The 21,909-nt window shown below is 33.4% G+C and overlaps 1 pseudogene; it reads right to left on the bottom strand.

Moving 5' to 3' along the window:
- Positions 1 to 491: 491 nt before the first annotated feature.
- Positions 492 to 20,829, bottom strand: LOC138309451 (arylsulfatase B-like; annotated as a pseudogene).
- Positions 20,830 to 21,909: the final 1,080 nt, after the last annotated feature.

Genomic DNA, 21,909 nt, shown 5'->3' on the forward strand with positions numbered 1-21,909 from the left:
ATAATAGAAGTAAATCATCAAGATATGTCAGGAGACAAACATTTCTTTGACACTTCAGAATATTATACATCCCATCCTCTCTACAGCACGGAAAATAAAAAGGTATTAGGGAAAATGAAGGACGAAACATATGGGAACTACAGAAAATATAAGAAACGTATGTACATATTCATGTAGTTATTATTCATGAAACAAAAAGAAATGCAATCGTCGTCGTTACTTCATCGATTGGTACCCTAGGGAGGTCTTTTTGGCGGGGTACCGCTTTTTTGTATTGCTATCGATTGGTACCCCCTAAGGAGGTGCCTTATGAGTGGAGATTATAATTTCCTTCCCTTTCTGGGCCAGGTGCTAATGTAGCCGCTCGCGACGGTCATGTGATCACTCGAGGAAATGAGCGCCTACGAGAACATTTATGGGAACACCCGTGTTATCAACCTATTTCTAAAATGTTTTTTTTATTGGTTGCGAAACAAACTGTCGCGGTGGTTAGGTTTGTCATCGTACTTTAGTAAAAATACAAATTGATATACAAATGATAGACCAATCACAAATCTCCTTTAATTATTTGCTTCTCCGTCTTAATATATAACAACCACATGTAATAAGTTAAACTGAAAAGTCAAACTCAATATACAACATTGTAAGTATTTTGCAAAGTCGTACATGTGTAGCTATAATTTTTTCTGAGATTGTGCTGGAAATGTTTTCAAAAGTCTTTTATGCTTCTGCAATACACAAACATAAATTCGTAGTAACTAATTTTGTTCCAGATCAATTCACAATTTGTTACTGATTTTTTATTTATTTGAAGCATTGCTGTACAGGTTTCAACACCAGCCGGGTGTCCATGCACTATCATGAAGTTTTGGGTTGCTGAACGGATTCGGCAACGGATAGTTAGCCGGTACCATTGTGTCATGGTACCATTTCAGTCTTTATGCTAATTTCATGAAAATGTCTGGCTCCTTAGACGAACGGCCATTGTGTTCGGTCGGGTCATCTGCCAAGGTAATAAAAGCATTGAAATAAGCAAGCATCAACAAAGAAATCATCAAGATTTTACGGGCGAAAAACTCATCTTGTCGAAATATCATTTTGTGGTTTACCATAAAAGTGTTTACATGTAATTAGTTGTAACAGTGAAGATTTTTCTGCTTACAGACTTGGTATAATTTCTTTTACGTTTTATTTACGTTTTTTCATCAGGGAACTAACTAAAAAGTTAAATTCTTGGTTTTCTGCTTGCTGCTCATGGGCTGATTTATCTAGGATTCTATACGATTCAATAGGTTTGAAAAAATTAGAAAATGACGGTAACTCTCATCTACACTCCACTGTATGTATACTTGTAGTTCTTTTTGATGACATGCGTCCGATGGCGAATCAATTTGTAACCAGCTTAACCTATTTTCGGTTGAGACCCGCATTGATGTAATTGACCTACAGTGTGATGTTTAAGTGGCATCTTTAGAGATTTTTCTCGGCGCTTCGCACGGATATCGAACGCACTTGATCGGAAGTTTTAGTTCACTGGCAAGTCAAACATAATACATGTATTGTATTTTGAGTCAATGAGACACTGTCGCTATTAACATTTGAACATACTTTTTTTTTATTCATACCCATATTTAATGGTATTTACTAATAAGTTTGACAAATTTGACAAATAAGTTTATAAATTGATTTTTCAAGCAACAATTTAAATTTTGGCATGATAGAATTTAGAGTTTTGGATTAACCAATGTTTTCAAAAGTGTTACCATTATATTTAGCATCCAGTATTATTACTGTACAAGAATTGTCATCTACACTAGACTCTGAAATATTAATCTCGATATGTATAGCTACATATGTAGGTATTTTAGCAAAACATGTTATGTTGCTACCTGCTCTTGCCATTTTCATGTCAGTAGAACAGTTTTTCCGGACTAATTTACAAATAGACAGAAAATATTTTTAATGCAGAGTAACCATTCAACAGGGTGAAATGAGCTGACACTGTTCCCAAAGTGTTATTTTTTGTAAATTATTTTAGACATACTTTTCCAATATAAATTTCAAAGAAATAGCTCAGATATAAAGAATACGATCTATTCAAATAATGCATGAATTCAAATGTTGACTTTTTAACAAAGGATGACCTATTTTGGTATATTTGTGCAAGTAGTTTTTAGGCGAATGAACAGGAAAAATATAGACCCTTTGGGCACAAAAAGAAAAAGACAATGCTATTTTAGCAGTGCTTTCGATATGCAAAATTCAATGAAAAATGGGCTATGGGACATTTCTATGTGATTTTAACATTAGCTTGAACATCATCTTTAATATCTAATATCTTTCACAAATTTCACTCGATGCGTGTTTAATTTTGCACCCACGTATACAACATGCATTGAAACAATGCACGAAAATTTTGACCACTTCGGGCAATCGGAAATGGGTTCGGCTGATCAGTTATTGACTCTCCTTCATACTGACCTTTCAAATTATAAAGTTGATATCTGCTGTCATGGCAGCTGTGACGAATGCCATTTAAAACTGTCAAAATGGAATATCACATGCTGTGAATTCTAGTAATGATTAACACATATTTTTATGTTGTTGGGGTATTGAGGGTATAATAGTAATCTAAATGGAGCACTTGTAAATTATGTAACCCCAGCGAAACCGGATTACATAAATTAACACGGGCTCCATTATCATTATACTTTAATAACCATGGCAAAATAAAAATATATTTCTTATATTTACAGTTTTTCACGCAAATGAATATTATTTACTCTACTGACAGTTGCATATTTTTTAAACACCCGTCTTTATCAACGAATTCGATTGAACAGCTGATTGTAATTGAGTCATTCATATGTTCCCACCAAAAGTGGCGTCATGACCCTATGTTTCTCTCCGAGTTGCGGCATTGACAAAAAACAAAAAACAAAAACAAAAAACAAAAAAAAAACATTCCATATTTTTTATAATTTTTAATGGTCCTCCCTCATGTCATAAAAACATTCATTTTAAGCTAAATGATAATTGCCGAAATCAGTTTAATAATATTTTAATGACGCTTTAGTGTCTTTAGTTACATTTATTTATGTTTCGCGAACTGACTGTCGCCGCACGTGTTCTACTATCTTTATACACTTATAATGATAATACTAGAAAGCATGGTAACTGAGCCCATGTCAGTGCAAACTGTAAATATAAGGATATAAAGCTTCTAAACCGTTGACGAATGTTACTTTTCTCTATCAAAAACAGAAGTAGACGAATTAGTATTTTCTTCACTTACAAAAGTTACTTACTTTACACCATTACAACCATTGAAAAAAATATGAAAATAATAAAAACAATTAATTTCGTCCCGGAAAAAAAATCCATAGCACCATGCTCTATATGGAATGAGGTACTGATTGCGTGCACTAAAAGCAAAACAAAGTATTTTGTACTTTTGTGTTAATTAGGTACATCAAAACACGATTTAAAATCAGTTATTGCTCAAATAAAGATGAATTCGTGTATGCTCTGTCGGCGGTTAAGTATCTTTAAGTTCAAATTTTACACATTACAACAAACCATATATTTAAATCATCTTTGTTCTTTGTTCATTGTCACCTTCATGTTGATATCTTCTAAAACTGTTTCGCCAAAAAGGCAAACCTTTAAGGCTATACAGCTGGTACCGACTCGCCTGATCCTCTTCAAATTTAACAATATCAAGTTCAGTTATGTTGTAGTCGTTTGTTTCCGTCTGTGGCTGGTACTAATCGGGATAAAGGCCGGGGTATCCATCGATTAACTTGTAATCTCCCACTCTGAAATGTTTGTTGTGTTGATCTGTGAAATATCTGTGTTCACTAAACACGATATAGCCGGTTCATTTATGAGCACCGATATGATCTCCAATATTCGATCAATGAAGCAATATATAATACAGTTCAACTATAATATTTTCTCTTATAAAGCATAATGTTTGCAAATAATGTCGAATTTGGGATGTCATTATGACATGTTGATTTTCATGTCGAATGTGGTCGGGTATTGTGATATTTATTCACATGGTATCTATGTGGTTTACACATATCAATATCATTTCACATTTAAATCGCGATACATAGGACCTTAACTGAATAAACAAGTCTAATTTTGTTAAACAATTTTTGTTTTATTTTTGTTAGTTTTTAACTGTATGCATATATATGATAATTGATATATCTTTAAATGAAATTAGAAGCAAAACCACGGAATGTTCGGAAATCATTTATGATTTAAAATAGTGTTAAGACTACTTGAATTCCAATGTAGAGGCCCAGCATTCTTTGAATATACAAATGTATATTATATTTTATATATTTCATTTATCTTTTTATATGAATTCAGTATTATATTGTGCTTTAATGGTATAAACAAATCAATCGTTTGTAAACATAATTATCAATTGGAATTATGTGATACCTTATAGCCTGTTATTTTTGTGATTTCAAAGGACATGGCTATGATTGCGACATATCGATCCGCAAATATTAAGAAATTGGTTAATCATAATAAACTTTTGATGTAAAGAAATATTGCGAAACTTTAAACCCACTAAAATTAATCACCCCGTCTAAATATCAAATCGTTGAAATTTAACTCGCAAAAAGTAGAATTAGACGGGATGTTATGATATATTTACAAACATGATAAAATATAAAGTATGAAATAAGAGGGAAAGAGTGCTTGGCATTATGTTCAATATCCCAGGATCACTATCACCGTGTACTATTTATCCCTTGACTATGCATATATTTCACATTGTGACTTTTACAATTAATATAAGCATAACTATTGCAGTATTAATATTATAAACGCCCGGACGTTCATATAGCTAAGGTGAAAACATTATCTGAATATTAGAGGATTTTTTCCGTAAAGCTATGTAATACAAGATGAGAACATGAAAATTCTTTAAAAATATTAAAAGTGTATCGTCAGCTTCGAAAGTAAATATGATTTTAATTATGAATATGTAAATGAGGTTATGCGAGGTAATTTACATATTTATTAACAAATGAAATAAAAATAGGTACTTGATTTGGAGCTATCTCAGCATATTGTATTGCGCCGTTAAAAATCATCTAATAACGCGTACGTATCAAAAAAAATATGGAAATTACGTCAAAACGCCAGACTGCCGAAAAACAAACATTGCCGATTTTGTGTCATGTTATAAGGGATACATTTGCGGTTCAAAAACTAATACCTAGATAAAAAATCTTTTAAAAATATTATAATGTAATTTTGTGTGAAAATTTGAACACTTTAATAAGTATTTTTACAGAAAGTAGATCACCGGTGAGTTATAATAATAAATTCCTTATCCAATAACCCCGAGCTGTTAGACCTGTTCCTATCACCATGAAATCATCTACAAGAAGGTCAACAACAAGATAACGTTATCTACCAACATATGCAAATAAGGTGTAGTGATATCATCATAAGCAAATAGCTACTTATTAATATTCAAAAATATAAATTGCTTAAATAATGCACAAGTTACTTTAATTATGACCTACTGTTCCATGAATTCATTCTCCTCGAACGTCTTTTTTAATCAAGATTTCTATAAACATTTAACTAATCAAAGTCGAAGTACACTTGGGCATGTTAACGGCAAAGTGACATCCACTTCCCGTCAAATAATCATCAAACCATTGTAACCACCTTAAGCTCCGTCCTAGGTGCCTTAATTCTACCGAAATTAATGACCCGGGTCCTCATTCAGCAAAATATACCACTGAACAAAAGATTATGAATTTTCAGTCGATAGTTTATGCTACGAATGGGAAAACATGAAGGCTCCCGACATCATCACACATCCGTTTCATTAGCGGATTGTTCTTCAAGCAGCGATCGGAGTACAGCAATATGACGTCATTCGATGATCGATGACGTTAATAATTTGTGACGTAACAATGAAAAAAGGCAGTTCGGGTCAAAATTTAAAATCTCAACCAATCAAATGACAGGAAGGTGTTTTTACCACTAGGAATAACAATATATTTATCCAACACCCAGCACAGTTATACAATGGCCTGAGAATGGAAGTACACAACGTACTGTGGTAGAAAAGATTTTTTTAAATAGCGAATAAGGTTTGAGATATTGTGATACAGATATTGTATATGAGTATATAACACGGCTTAGGTGTACTTGAACATATTTTAGTTGATAAAACGTGTGTATGCTTCAGGCCTAACCTTAAGTATTACTGTTGAGTTGTAGATTATTGTGCTTGTAAATGTTGGCAAAATATGCAAAAAATGTATATTTCAGTCCACAGTGTTCGGTGCATATTTTAGTTATTTGGTGTCAGACATATTTAGCTCTAAAAACCTCAGAAATATTGTATACCAATGATAATCGCTTGTGAAATAGGTAAATGTCATCGCTCTTGAATATAGACTGGTTGACAGTGAGGTGTTTTTGTTTTTGGTCAAAGAATTTTTGTTATTTCTTACCGAATGGCTGCGTGCCCCTCCTCATAAGGAAACAAGTCATCAATGTTTTACATTATCTCTGACCGCGGGGACTGAGATATCTGACTTAAGGCTGGCCACATATTTACACCGTCTCCTTTATATCCTGCTAAAGACAAAAACAAGGGAACATTTTGTTATCATTACTATATGTAGCTCCTCACAGTTGGATACTATTCCAATGACTAATATCAGGGCGATCTTATGTCAAAGAATTTTTTTTATTAATTGTAGCCAATGGGACTCATTCACGTACCACGTGATAACCGATAACGTTTGTGCGGGACTATTGTTTCTATTGGTAATGGAATGACGTCAAATGACGTTATCGCGGGATAACGTCATTTCAGCGGGAAGATTACAAAGAGACACATTCCATCATCACTGGAGATAATGGTCCCGCACAAACGTTATCGGGTATCACGTGGTACGTGAATTAGTCCCATTATACAGTTTCTTTGTACGTTCATGCCGCTAAATAGAAACCTGTTTTCGTTGTGACGTTTTCAGAATAAAACTGAAATAGACATGATTGTGATAAACAAAGATGTAATTGTTTATGTTTCGCTGCTTGAAGTGTAACGATTGATTGTGACTTATCAATGTACCACGTGTTATCCCATAACGTTCTTCCCGCTGCAGTGAGGTTAGCGCAGGACAACATCTGTTTATAGCGTCATAACATCACCAATAGAAAAAAATAGTTCTGTGCAACATCATCAGGTATCGCATGGTACGTGTATTCCCTTTTAATATTTGACTAAACAATATTTGCTATGTGACTTTACTATTATAGGATGATGTTTTTCTTGGAAATCAGAATGTACGTACGTTACCTTTGCATATAAGAAATGGAACAGATGACTGACGTTCAGTAAAAAAATGTTTGTAGCTACCAGGAGGTGATGATCCACCGCCGACTGATACCAATGTAGGTAGCCAATCAACAGCGTGCATTAACCTGCTCACCAATCAGAAAAAGTAGACAATGAAGCGTGACTATACCGACAAGCTGTCTTACCGAGTAAATGTGTCAGTTAAGACAGGTATCGTATAGTCTTTGTGTCGGAACTGACTGACGAAAACGTAGTCACAAATAACAATTGATGTAGGGACATATTGTTTCAGAACCAATACGTAATATATATTGCAAATCGTTGAATACAATTATAGACCGACTAACTCGGCAGAATACGATCAATAAGAGAAATTGATATCGTATGGTAGGGTTAAACAACCACCAATCAAATACAAAAGCAATTATCTGTAGCTAAACGGTAAAAGTTAAATACCAAGGAAAGACAATGGAACAAACAATAAGTTTTTGTGACATATTCAAATAACATATCAATTAAAATATATCAATTTATTTGGCACTGACCTACCCGTTGAAACGTTTTCCAGTTTCTTTCAATCCTGGACCTCGCACAAAACCTACTGCTCGAGTACCCCCTTCGTATACTGTAAATTTGGCTCCTCGTAATGGATAGTTGTTCCCATAATAAACAGGCCATCCCCCATTCTGTAGATTATGTTGAAATATAAGAAAATATTTATAAAACACGTTTCAAAAAAAAAGTATTATGAAAAGGATTCCATTATGTTACATTATATAGGCCTATGTCTTTTGTTTAACATGCTTAGTATGGTATCTCAAATGTTCATCGTTTTCAACACTATAAATTATAGTATTTTTTGAAACGCCATACCAACTGTTATATGATGTCGTGTATTGATGATTAATACAAATAGTACACGAGGTCGAAACGGCCTTAACGGTAATATTCACAATAATATGAACAAAAAACCCTTATATTGTTAAATGCTTTTTACTTCTTTAAATAATGACATACAAATAAGCAATGCTTAAACTGTATCAGTATTGTTTATATCTAACAATAATGTTATTGTGGTGCATTGTAGAACTACTTGAAACTGTGTTTTCAAGAAGGCGGTAATTTGGCACAACCATGATTTCAGCACTTGGGCATGACCTGTGATGACAGGAAAAGTGCAGGAACGTTTCAACAAAATACAACTAGTTTTAATGTGAAAGGATTACACACAGAGCACGGCGACGCGCGCACGGCTCATATAAATGAACATGTATAGCGAACGACGACGGATGGCTAATATTATAAGACTCTTTCATATGTGGATATGAAGGATAGGGATATTCTACCCGAGGGTCACAAAATGTAGTAAAACCCGAGGCTTGCCGAGGGTTTTGCAACATTTTGTGATCCCGAGGGTAGAATATCCCTATCCTTCATATCCACTTATGAAAGAGTATTTTTCTTTCATACCACGACGTTTTACTGCAATTTTACAACTATAATATCCCGCCATTTTGAAATAAATTCGAAGAAATCCACGACTGGAAGTCAATTTCCATACATGAAAAATTACGTGATATTTTCAACACAAATTCCGTTGCTTGTATCTTTTATAGTAAAACCAGTCAATTTTGTGAAAAAAATGTTAAAATTTTACCGAGGAAATAGAGATTTTGTTGACGCCGTGACGTCACGAGGCTTTATTGCATGGGTAGCCATGCAATACAGCCTTTGGCGACATGAGTGTATTGCCCTAGACCAGCCAGTATTACTCGTGTAGGTATGAAAGAAATATGTAGCAGGATTAATATTGGGTAACTCAGTCGGTAGAGCGCTCGGCTAGTGTTCGGAGGGTCCGGGATTCAAATCCCGGTGTGCCCGCTACATTTTATCCTCTTCTGTTACATATATACACATGTATCATTCCTTCGGGTCAATAGAATATATGAAAAATATGATAGAATAAATTATTGATAATTTGGTATTGTAAAATTATAAAATCAAATAATAAAACGATTAAAAATAAATAATGTATTGAAATGTATTATCATGTAAGTGCAAAAAAAGTGACAGCTTTAAATGGTGTTCCATTGTTTTTGACCTACAATGTTACATATGCTTATCAAAAATGACATTCAAACATATTTTTGTAAACTTATTCTATGAGTTCGAACATATTTACATTTAGTTAAATTTACATTTTTGATAACACAACGACAAACATAGATTACCTAATAATATTGAATCCCCTGAACTCAAGCGACCAGTGTGTTCCCCATATTTGCTGTTTAGTTCAAATACTTGTTCTCCACTTTTATGATATCGATGTTTATTAATAACACGTTATGTGTCTATCAAACTTGAATATTGGAGAAGTTATCAATAAATGACATTTAACAACAAATATTGTCTCCATTATTATTCCTTTCAGTACAGCAAACATAGCTTTGGTCACTTTGCTCTATGTTACGAAATAGAAATGACAGAGACTAAATAAAATTAAAAAAAACAACAACATTATTTACATGTGCTCTTAAATCTAAATACTAAAGTACTTGGAAACAACAAGATAAAAGATTATGTTGAGCGATATTACATTACAATATAGCTAGTATATACGTACGTCAGCTGTAAAAACAAACAAGGTGTCATCTTTCATCCCCTTTTGCGCTAATGTTTCCGTTAGGTTTCCCACTGCGTCATCCATTGCACTCACCATTCCTGTAAGCAAATTTACATTTAGGGATCAGTGCTATACAGTTACGTTCATGTAAATACTATGACATCAAATCGATCCCAATTTCCCCACTAATTCGTCATTATGTTTGCTTTCAGAACAACACAGATTCGGTTAAATGACTGCAATAGGCACTGATATGAATTACACACGACGTAATATTTCAGTTTGTAAATTGCCAGGATTTTCTTTACTGTAAATGAAAAGTATCGCTACGAAAACAGAGACCGTGGTCTCGTATAGTATCCTTGGTACTAATATGTTCAATAAGCAACGACAAACCGACAGACGTACTCTTTTTTCATTCCTTAATTGAACATTTGTGTGGATACCCGTTTAACATACCGTTAAAAATAAAGTTTATTTGTGGAATATTCAAAGATCGAAGCGTGTTTGTGGAGCTGTAATCTTAACCAGAAATTTCAAAAGTGTACTCATCTTTATATATATTCATTATTGTGTGGTTTATTTTTTCGTGTTTTTTGTTGCTTCAATGCAAATGTTAGATTTAATTCCAGTTATTGTTAAAACAAATTTATATTTAAGCATAATATTGCATATATATTTATTTTCGTAATGTAGTGTGCAGACTAAATAGGTATAGGATATTTATGATTATTCATCGGTATCAAACATGTGCTTCGTGCTAGGATAAGTCTGAACATATGTACATGTATATACAGGTATGTGTTAAACATCAACAGGTATTATTTTTATTATACCATATCTTCGAACATTTGGCCTGCAGTAACTATTCATTGGTTTGCATGATTCCCAAGAAACACAACTGAAAATTTACGCCTTCCCTCGTTATGTATTTCCGGGTACATGTCTTCATATTTCTTTGGAACCTGTGTGTTTATTTGTGTAATAAAAAGAATACATATATTGTATTTGTTATATCATAAACAACACGAGATTTACAAAATACAAATTAATATCGGTGTGTTAACATTGAAACACTTGTATGTACATGTATAATAAGACAGGAAAAAAAAGAATTTCAAATGGTACTAGCATGCTAAATTAGGCATGTTCCGTAACTAATGAAAATTAAAAAAAAAATCACAAAAGTGTGCTGAGGCTATTAATTAAGAGCTTGTAAATGGAAGTGTTGACTTTGCAATATTTCGGACGCATTCAGTTTGCAAAGTAGACTGCAGTGTAACGTGTTCATTTTCATTTTATATATTTAAAAAAATAAACAAATAGATACATAATTATATTTAAAAAGAATAAACAAACAAAAGAAAACCGCACAAAAAACAATACTAAAACAAACTGGCCTTTTTAATTGTTTTTTATGAATATACATTACATCATTACATGTACGTCATTATTACACATGTATTAACGATTAATGTTCACTCTATTCTCTTCTGAGAGAACATTCACCACCATTGCGATACGGGCTAGATTAGACCTACCTCTATTTGGTCGTGAACATTCTGAAAAGCCATATACAGAAATAATGGATCACTCGCATTGTGTTTTAGGATTAGGTCTCGGGCTGCCTGGTCAAAGGAAAACTGTAAAATTAAGAGAAAGGTTTAACAGTTTTTATCTATATTGAACTATAGTCTTGATATTGACATATGGTAATAACAAATTATTTGTCTTATCTATTTAACTTTTAGAAATATAATGGAATCAGAGTTAACATAAGAAATAAGATTATTATAAAAAAGCATTTCTGATGGATTTATTATTATATTTTTGTCTAAAAATTTGTCTAAAAGTATGTTTGTAATCCTTTTATGAAGTGCAACATTCATTTGAGTTTAGCTTGCTATTATTTTCTGGCTTTTCGTGAACTCTCTATTCTGGTGAAAATGTTTCCAATCTCCATGTCTAGTATAGTCTAGTCAATTAAATGAAAATATAGGCCTTACGAAGAATTTGGTTTGGTTTGTTTATTTTTACGTCCTATTAACAGCCAGGGTCATGTAAGGACGTGCCAGTTTTGTTGGTGGAGGAAAGCCGGAGTACCCGGAGAAAAACCACCGACCAACGGTCAGTACCTGGCAACTGCCCCACATGGGATTCGAACCCGCTTCCCAGAGGTGGAGGGCTTGTGGTAATATGTCGGAACATCTTAACCACTCGGCCACCGCGGCCCCTTACGAAGAAAGAATTGCAATTGAAAAAAAGTGATCAAATAAGTTAGTATACGTATGGAGTCAGGCAACATTAACAAATATTTCAAATGATGCAAATAAATAGGAACCTTCTAAGTTGATCAATTATACCAATTATCTCCATAATAAAAATTTACATAATTCTAGAGCAAAATTATGTCAATATTAAATATTTACATAATTCTGGAGCAAGTATAGTAAGTAATTGAAAAGCATATAGCTCCAAACAGCTGATATCATCTTGTATATGTTTATTACATAAATAATTCATTTGGACCAATAAATATCGTATTTCAAAAATTTTGGCGTTACTTTTAATGAAATTCATAAATCTGAACAACAAAAAACGAATTTTCCAGTTATACTTTGTACAATTAAAACTCCTATTCCCATGTTAAACCATAGAAATTGTTTAAAAAATATATCTGAACGTTACCACACAGATAACTTGATTTTCTTGAACATTTCTTTTATCCGCTTGCTTTCGGTTGAGGGAATGGCGTAAGTAAGACGTAACACAAAGATCAAATATCCTGGAGGAATGGTTCAATTTACAGGTGTTGGCAAAAAATAACACCACTAATTTGACATATTTTCACCAGGTTCTAGGCTTAATTGTAAGCTAATTACATGAACGGTCCAAGACAAAAACTGACTCTATATAAATCGTCACGTGTGATTAGATTAGTCTCACTAAATTATTTTAGACTGTTTGATGATTTTGGTACCAGAGGTCAGGTTCAAACCATGTACATTGTCACTAACAGTATTTACGATACTTCTTCATTATTCAATATTTACATTGACTTCTGCAAGTAGTTTTAATGCGCATCAGATGGATTTTGCTAATTGATTCTGTATTTTTAATTTCTTAATATAAACAATTTTGATGTAATGAAATAAAATGTTAAGAAATATTGCATCAATGGAATGAAAAAGATAGTGTTATTGTGGAACTATATTCTGTGTACTTTCTGAACTTTCAGAACGACATTTCCCGCAAAATTGGAGCTAGCTGTTCCGTGATTCCATCAAAAATCCGGCTGATACATCAATCAAATAACGACCAATAAATGAAGTTTTATTTTATGAGAACATTAAATTTAAAAGAAATATTCAGTTGAAATGTAAATATTAGGAATGATTTTTATTTTTTGTTGTTTACTGCTGTATATTTACATTTTGCCACAGAGACTCCCATTACTCTAATGATAATCGTGATCTGCATTATGAGCCAACAAATTCAGCCTAGACTTGGTGTAGTAATATCTATATAAATGGACGTGAGTCTTGTTTACTGACACCATGTTAGTCCGTGCGGGAAAATGACATTGTAGTTGAATGAACCAGTTTGGTTATGAAACTATAACAAAATCTTTAAAATGTCTGAATAATTGAAAATAAACTGAAAAGCTACTGAACGAACATTGAAATTTTGTTGTCTTTTCAAATTATTATAGGGACTATGTTTTATCACTCTGAACTTGGCTGTTGAGGTTAAATGGCTGAAGCGGGAAGTTCAAATGTTCACTTGCATCTAAATTATGTTTTATTTTGAACTAGAAAGTAAAATGTAAATATAACAATTAATTATTAGACTGCATTTATTGAAGATATAAATGCAATCTGGGTGGCTGGTAAATAGATTAGGGCGCTATTCTATTTATCTGCCACCCAGATTGCATTTATGTCTGCAACCAAGATTGCATTTATATCTCCAATGAATGCAATCTAACAATCCTTTAATCGTTAAGTACACTGCAGTTGTTGGACGGATGGACAACATATATATATAAAGCGCGTCATTTCAAATATCTGTCCAATAAATGCCGTGTACACACCAGTAAAAGACAACAAATAAAAAAAAACATTCCTTAAATATGAGGATTAGTAATTTATTTCAGTTTTTCAGAAGAGAACAGCGCTAGAATTGAAATATCATACTGGATTTACAACTACTTACTAGAGAATATGTACCATTAAACTCTGTAGCGAGGCGTTCATTATGCCGTAAATCATATCCACCTTCTGTAAAATAAAAGCAAACATGGTATATAAAAAGTTAGTTATCGCTGTAAGACGTCGAAGTCGGTGTTTGATCTAGGTATATTGATACTCTGTGCACAGTGTGATGCAGAAAAATAATATTAGCATAGCGTTTTAATCAATATGATTTCTGTTATAACATAAATGTATTTAGCTATGATCAAGTTCTGTATCAAATTATTCAAATCCAAGGGAGGTAATGATGTAAGAAAGGTAACTCGTACCATGCAAAGTCAAAGTTAAATAATTTGGTTTCACATGCGCAAGCAGTTTGTTTACAGAACAAAATATCAGTGAAAGTTAAGAAAGTTGCAGCGATAAAATTTATTTTGACGAAATAAATAATTAATCATACATCAGACATCAGGATCATAAAATAGACTTAGTAGTCTTAACAACATCAAAGAATCATCAAAGATTTTTATCATTTATGACTTTCTAAGTCAAAACTTAAGCCGAAGATTCTCTCATGATCCTGTCCTCAAAGTTTTGTTTTTATTTTAAACGAATTATTACAATCGATTTTAGTTTGGGAGCCAAAATTGCTATAAGGTGTAGACGTCAATATTTGGATTTGGTGTGAACGAAATTAAATATTTTCAAGTTCTCAATATAATTTCTTTCAATATGTTAATGCGAAAATGCCTACTAAATTAACATTATCATCAGAAGATCTGCCTTTCCAATTTTTATTTGTTTTAAGTACATAATACTTGTTGAGCGCTTTGCATTGCATAACAAGAGTAATAATGTACACTTATTTCGAGATTTTCAGTCAATCGACTTGTTTACGGCGATTTGATTTTGCGATACCCTAAAGATTCTACCTTACTTGTGTAAAAACAATTCTGCTATTATTTATTTTCGGAATTTCCTCTCGTCTCTTTAATACGTGAAAAGAAATCCCACGCGAAAATAAGTTGGTGTACAGTACTATTTTAATCTTGATTTATTTTGACTACTTACTCCAATTATGAGTATAATAGTCCTCCTGTGCGTTATAGTATCCAAAAACGAGTCAAATCCGCGAAACGTAGGTGTGCATTCCCATTTACAGAATTCTAAATGCCACCTGAAATGTAATAAAAAAAAACAGCACGTATAGTATAGATAATTTTAACTTTTCTTTCGGGTTATTAACTAAGAAAGACGCTTTATCTTTCGACCTACCCGGTCTTTTCGCATCGTCAGGATAGTGTCATGAGTGCATTTCTATAACGGTCGCAAGAGTAGACTTTCTGCAACTATATGCTTCAACTTCAACTATATTATTGCCCGTTCTATGTTCTTTCTTGGACCCAACAACTGTTAAAAACACAGTCTAAATGTTTTCTACTATATATGTAACATGAATGGGGCTTTATGATCGGATATGAACAGCCATGTTCTAGTTTCTCTACGCATGGTAATTATAACTCTCAAGTTCAAGTCAGTTCCCAGCGAATAAAGGTCTTGGTAACACAGCACCTATACTAAGACACCCATCACATAAGACCTATGACTGAGTCACCTTTTTACCGCACAGGCACAAGGGTAAGTTCAATGAAAATGAATGTTGTCAAACATTAAAATACGAGATTTGAAAAAAAATTATTAAAAAATCGGGATATGTAATATAAAACAGAGACTCTGTTTAATTATAGCAAACATCCCGATTCTTTGATAATTTCTCAAATCCCGTTTTTCTGAAGAAAAAAAAATCACATAACTGTGATATTTAATCATCAGTCCAATCATCAAATACGAAAAATGCATGAAAATATCCATTTTCATTTAACTCGCCCCTTTGCGCACAGGGTGCTTTGGTAAACCTCATTTCTATTACTCGGTTACCCCGTACTCGTCGGTATTCACTGTTACAGAAACTATTCACTGTCACGTAAACTATTCACTGCACATCTGATTAGAAACTTTCCTGTGATAGAATCGCAAAAGTTTGACTAATGTTGCGAGAGAGCTCGAACGCAAATTTAGACGTTTTGTTAAAATGTATAGAAAGGACTAGTATAGGCCTAACAAGTTGTATAGTTCATTTGTTGATAACCATCACTCGTCGGTATTCACTGTTACAGAAACTATTCACTGTCACGTAAACTATTCACTGCACATCTGATTAGAAACTTTCCTGTGATAGAATCGCGAAAGTTTGACTAATGTTGCGAGAGAGCTCGAACGCAAATTTAGACGTTTTGTTAAAATGTATAGAAAGGACTAGTATAGGCCTAACAAGTTGTATAATTCATTTGTTGATAACCATTTTTTATTTCTATATAAATGAAGGTATTTATGATAGGTTTATTGACAATAATATATTTTGAAATACATGTAAGAAACATTTGTATAAACCGTATATAAATGGATGGATGCTCCGATTTTCCGCCACTCTCATTGGCTAATAGCATATCGACTCGATGTCTATTTTAGAAAGCATATTGATTCGCTGTTTCTATTTTTAGAAACACCGAGTCAATATCATCTTTTTGACGTAACACCCGGGTTGATATTCCTATTGTGACGTCACTCCCAAGTTGGTAGTGCGATTATGACGTCACACTACCCCGACGTCGAGTTCTTCGGGAAGATATAGTTGAGCCATTCTCCACGCATTTCTATTTGAAATAATTATCATATCTAATAAAAAAGTTAAGGACCTTTGTTTCGGTTCATATGGTATTATACTGCCCTTGTAGAATTTCAAATAATGACCTCGGGCTGCGCCCTCGGTCATTATTTATTCTACTCGGGCAATATTATAAGACTCTTTCATATGTGGATATGAAGGATAGGGATATTCTACCCGATGGTCACAAAATGTAGTAAAACCCGAGGCTTGCCGAGGGTTTTGCAACATTTTTTGATCCCGAGGGTAGAATATCCCTATCCTTCATATACACTTATGAAAGAGTATTTTTCTTTCATACCTCGACGTTTTTATTGCAATTTTACAACTATAATATCCCGCCATTTTGAACATTTTTTATAGTAAAACCAGTCAAGTTTGTGCATAAAGTAACATTTTTATATAACATAACATTTCCGGATGAAAATAATAGTCCACTTATTATGGTTAGGATGGTGATATATGATTAAACAAATACAATTGTTACGAAACTGCAAACATATTTGCCGATCATGTGAGTTGCATAGCCAAGATCCCTCAGGTACTGTGGCAGGAACTGCATGTCAAGAGGAGAACATACGGCTTGTTCGGGCATGATAACGCGATGCTACCAATACAATTATAACTGTGATATTGGAAATAAATAATATCAGCATATGCAAACAAAATCAGGTTTCGTCACTTTTGTCAACTTTCTGTCCGCAGTTAGTACCCCGTTATTTTATTTATCTTACAACTGTTACACCTACACCTACTATCAAACTGCACCGATTAAGTAAGTACTGGAATTTTAATCAATAGATATCAATCGGCCAATAGAAGTTGATTCTAAGATAATGCAATGACGTCGTTTGTGAACTACATGCATCGAATATCTTCTATTGATTCTAACGTCATACGGTCACGCCAAAACATTCACCGGAACGGCGGCATACATGTATGTGCGATCTTGGAAACCCCTGCATGAAGTTTAATAATCGGAACTGTAATGCCATGCCGGTTTTATAGTCGCAAAAAATCCTCTCATTAATGTCATGTAATGGATAAATCTTTTCCGTACGAAAAACCGTTTCTTTCCACCTGAGTAAATAACCGACAATCTGCATTTGATTTAACGTCACATGCGAATTTCCGTATGAAATATAATACATGATTTGTATTAAACAATAATGATTTATTCCACAACTTGACTTCCCCGTCATCTTGGCTCTTTTAAGTCCCATACAAAAATCAAACCATACGTATTCCCCACTTAAAGAGACCAACGTACATGCATAAAATTCTGTTTTTGTTAATCGTGTTGAATAAATCTGCTCCTATATAATTCAAGTTTCTACGGTGACCTTTTTCTCTTGGAAATCATTACACCAGTCAGAGGTAACGTTATTACGTCACGTACACCAGTCAGAGGTAACATTATTACGTCACGTACAACAATCAGATATAACGTTACAACGTCACGTACACCAATCAGATATAACGTTATATTTACACTTGCTAGGCTTGATCACTATACTCTAATACTGGCCGATTTTGTTTACCATAACTGCATGGTAACATTGAACTTTGAACTTGCGTATGAAAATGTTCTGTGCAACGTAAAAGGACTACAGTACTTTTTTTTAAAAAAAGAAACACATGGCTTTTACATTTTGACGCAACATTACGTGTATATTGTTGTTTTTCGTAGAATTTTGGAAAAATCTAAACAATATATACATGTTTTATATTTATATATGATTCAAACAATTTTTAAATTAACAATAGTATAAAGAAACGGAAAAATATCCCGACCGGGCCGACGTGCTTTCATTTTTGTTAAAAACGATGGGTGTCAAATGTAAACATTACCTATGTGCCTATGTTCGTCCTACGATCGAGTCTTTGGGGTGGACGGGCGTGAGACCCTCTGATAGAGCTGAGGTCAGTTATAAACATATCCTCTTGTCTTTGTTCTTTGAGAATTTAATCATGTGTATTATAAAACATGCACCGCTAGTAATCCACGTGTTGACAGTTACGCGTCACCACAAATACATACAAGTGAAGTTGTTCCATAGATGGCGATGGATCTAAGCGTAGATTATATAATCACATGGCTCCGAAGGATGTAATATCGTCAAGTCAGACGACAATCTCAAACAAATTTAGCTACTTGAACACTGGTGTTTTGACAACTTCGGAAAACTCCAGTGTGTAAGCGTGCGTCAGCCTCGCCTCGCTGCACAATAACGGTCACCGAGTTCACACATGTGGCCGTGAGCAAATACTTTATGTTATTACGCTATATATGAACTTTTAAGCAAAATTGAATACCTATTTAAAGTTCTGACCTGATTAAATAAGATTATCTCTGAAATTTACTTTGTTTGTCATGTTTATTTTACACTAAAATATTGAACTTTTTTGTCGTCGCGGATGAATAATTCTACCTTACGTGAAGCGTCATTATTCGCTGTTCAATTGAGTAAGCTCCTCCCACTTTTGACCGACTTTTATTGAATAATTACGTCACTTTCAAATGACAATTTCATTGCATAAAATATTAATAAAAAGTCGTGCGAGTGTAAATATAGGGATTGGATTTCGTTTTTATGTTAACCATGCTTGTATGGAGCAATTCCTCTAAGAATACATTCTATGGGGCGCGTTAGCGCCCCATATTGAATATATTCTTAGAGGAATTGCTCCATACAAGCATGGTTAACATAAAAACGAAATCCAATCCCTATATATAACGTCACGTACACCAGTCAGAGGTAACATTATTACGTCACGTACACCAATCAGATATAACGTTACAACGTCACGTACACCAATCAGAGGTAACGTTACAACGTCACGTTTAACGTATTAAATGTGATTCAGGTCAATGGAAATGATTTTCACATTGCAGATAAAATCATAAGAAATTAAACATACCTGGAGGCCAGCATGGAAAGGATAATATCCGGTCATAAAAGAGTGGCGGGAACTGTAAATTGTATATAAAACAAGGTAAACAAATGACAGTAGCTGTGTCCTTACTATGACGTGACATCTAATATTACAACTATATTGATACAATCTATCCAAGGAAATACGTACGTAGTGCATTGTTAATGAAGTTTGGAAACGTTTCAGTGGTTTTAAATATTATGGGAAATTCTGTTAATCCTGCCTTTCGAGACAGAAATTCAAACCGAACATCCTTTATTCTCAACGTTCAGCTTCTTTTATTTTATTGAATATTATGTTTTAAAAGGGACAACAACATCGGAATAATACAATATACTTGTAATTAAAAGTAGCAGACTCCAAACATCGGTATTTTGCTTTAATGAAGGACGAAGATGTGATGTCACAATAACCATATGTCAATTAATCTAGACAGTAGATGAATTCACTTACGGACTACATAGCGGTTGAACGTAAGATTAGTTCAGAATGAGGCCTTCCTCTGCCATTTTATTCAGATTTGGAGTCTTCATATTCGGATTGTTGAATCCAAAGTCATTCCATCCTTTAAAACAGTACCGGAAATATTATGAAATACGTTTTATTTTCATTCATTTTAACTAAGGCTTAAACAATTCCACAAAATTGGGATATTTGTATCTAGCGTTTTCATAAAAAAAATGTTATTTTTGACATATGTCGAAATTTCCATAACAAAGGGCTCGTACAGGAATGCCGAATATGTTGCAAGTTCGGTTAAAGATGCATTTAGTCAAACTCACATCCGGTACCGAAACATATGTTCAGAATGTTTTAATCAATATCGATTGTGACCGAAAATATGTTATCAAATGTGCTCCTTGGTGTCAATTATTTAATTATCTTCAAGCATTCTGCAGTCTTTCTAATCTGCAAGTAGAGAACTTAAAACAAACATAAACTAAACTGGCAGAATCGTGTTCATATTCTACTTACCCATATCGTCCGCTACAATGAAGACAATATGGGGTGGTTTGGCATTCACTGTAAGAACGATGACTGTGGTGAACAGGCATAGCAATATCAGCCTAAACCCCATCATGGAAGTCGCTATATACAAATATGTAGGTAAGTTTCTGAGGCAGTATAATTTGATCGGTGGTGAGTAACCCGCCGATAAAATTTGATAAATGATAAACGAGACCCATATTCTGATCGCAAGTCCTGCTTCTGTTTACATATTTACAGGTATATTATACGTACGGTTATATCCCCGATGTTAAAGGGGTTTTCTTATTATCTTATCATGCTTTATGGAACAATGTTATTTCAGTTTGCTTATTGATGGGAACTTGCTTGCGTAAGACTCTGATACCCTAGTGAATCAGTCTTTTATTGCGGGACCCACTCACATGTCAATATCTTACTGTTTGCATACTATTTTCGATGCACACCTTAATTTCTTTCATCTTTTATTCATTTCCTTTTACACCGACAGTACGCAAATAGTTTTATACTCAACTAATGTCATATCATTTATTCTATGCACAGCTTAAAGATGCTCCATCGCTGACGAATATTTTTTTTCCTCAATAAAACACAAAAAACAGACGAATTAGCATTTTTCTTCGGTTACAAAAGTTACTTACTTTACATAATTACTAGCCATGAAATGTTTGAGCTTCTAATTGTATTTCAAGATAAATTATCAAAAACAATTAATTGCATCCCAAAAGAATTCCATGGGACTATGTTCTATATGGAATGAAGTACTGATTGTGCCTGCACCAAAAGCAAAACAAATAATTTTATATTGTTTTTTTTTGTGTTATTTAGATACATGTATATATATATATATATATATATATATGATAAATTTAAAGAAAAATCCTTACGGACGAAATCTATAAGAAATAAAAAAAAAACAATAACGACTGACTAGTGAGCGCTTTCGCGCCGCCCCATTCAATGAATGAATTGAATGGGGCGAAAGCGCTCAATAGTCAGTCGTTATTGTTTTTATTTCTTATATATATATATATACATATATTATTAAAACCAATTATTGTTCAAATGAAGAGTATATAATCACCTA

The sequence above is a fragment of the Argopecten irradians genome, chromosome 1, assembly GCF_041381155.1.
Source record: "Argopecten irradians isolate NY chromosome 1, Ai_NY, whole genome shotgun sequence".
NCBI lineage: Eukaryota > Metazoa > Mollusca > Bivalvia > Pectinida > Pectinidae > Argopecten > Argopecten irradians.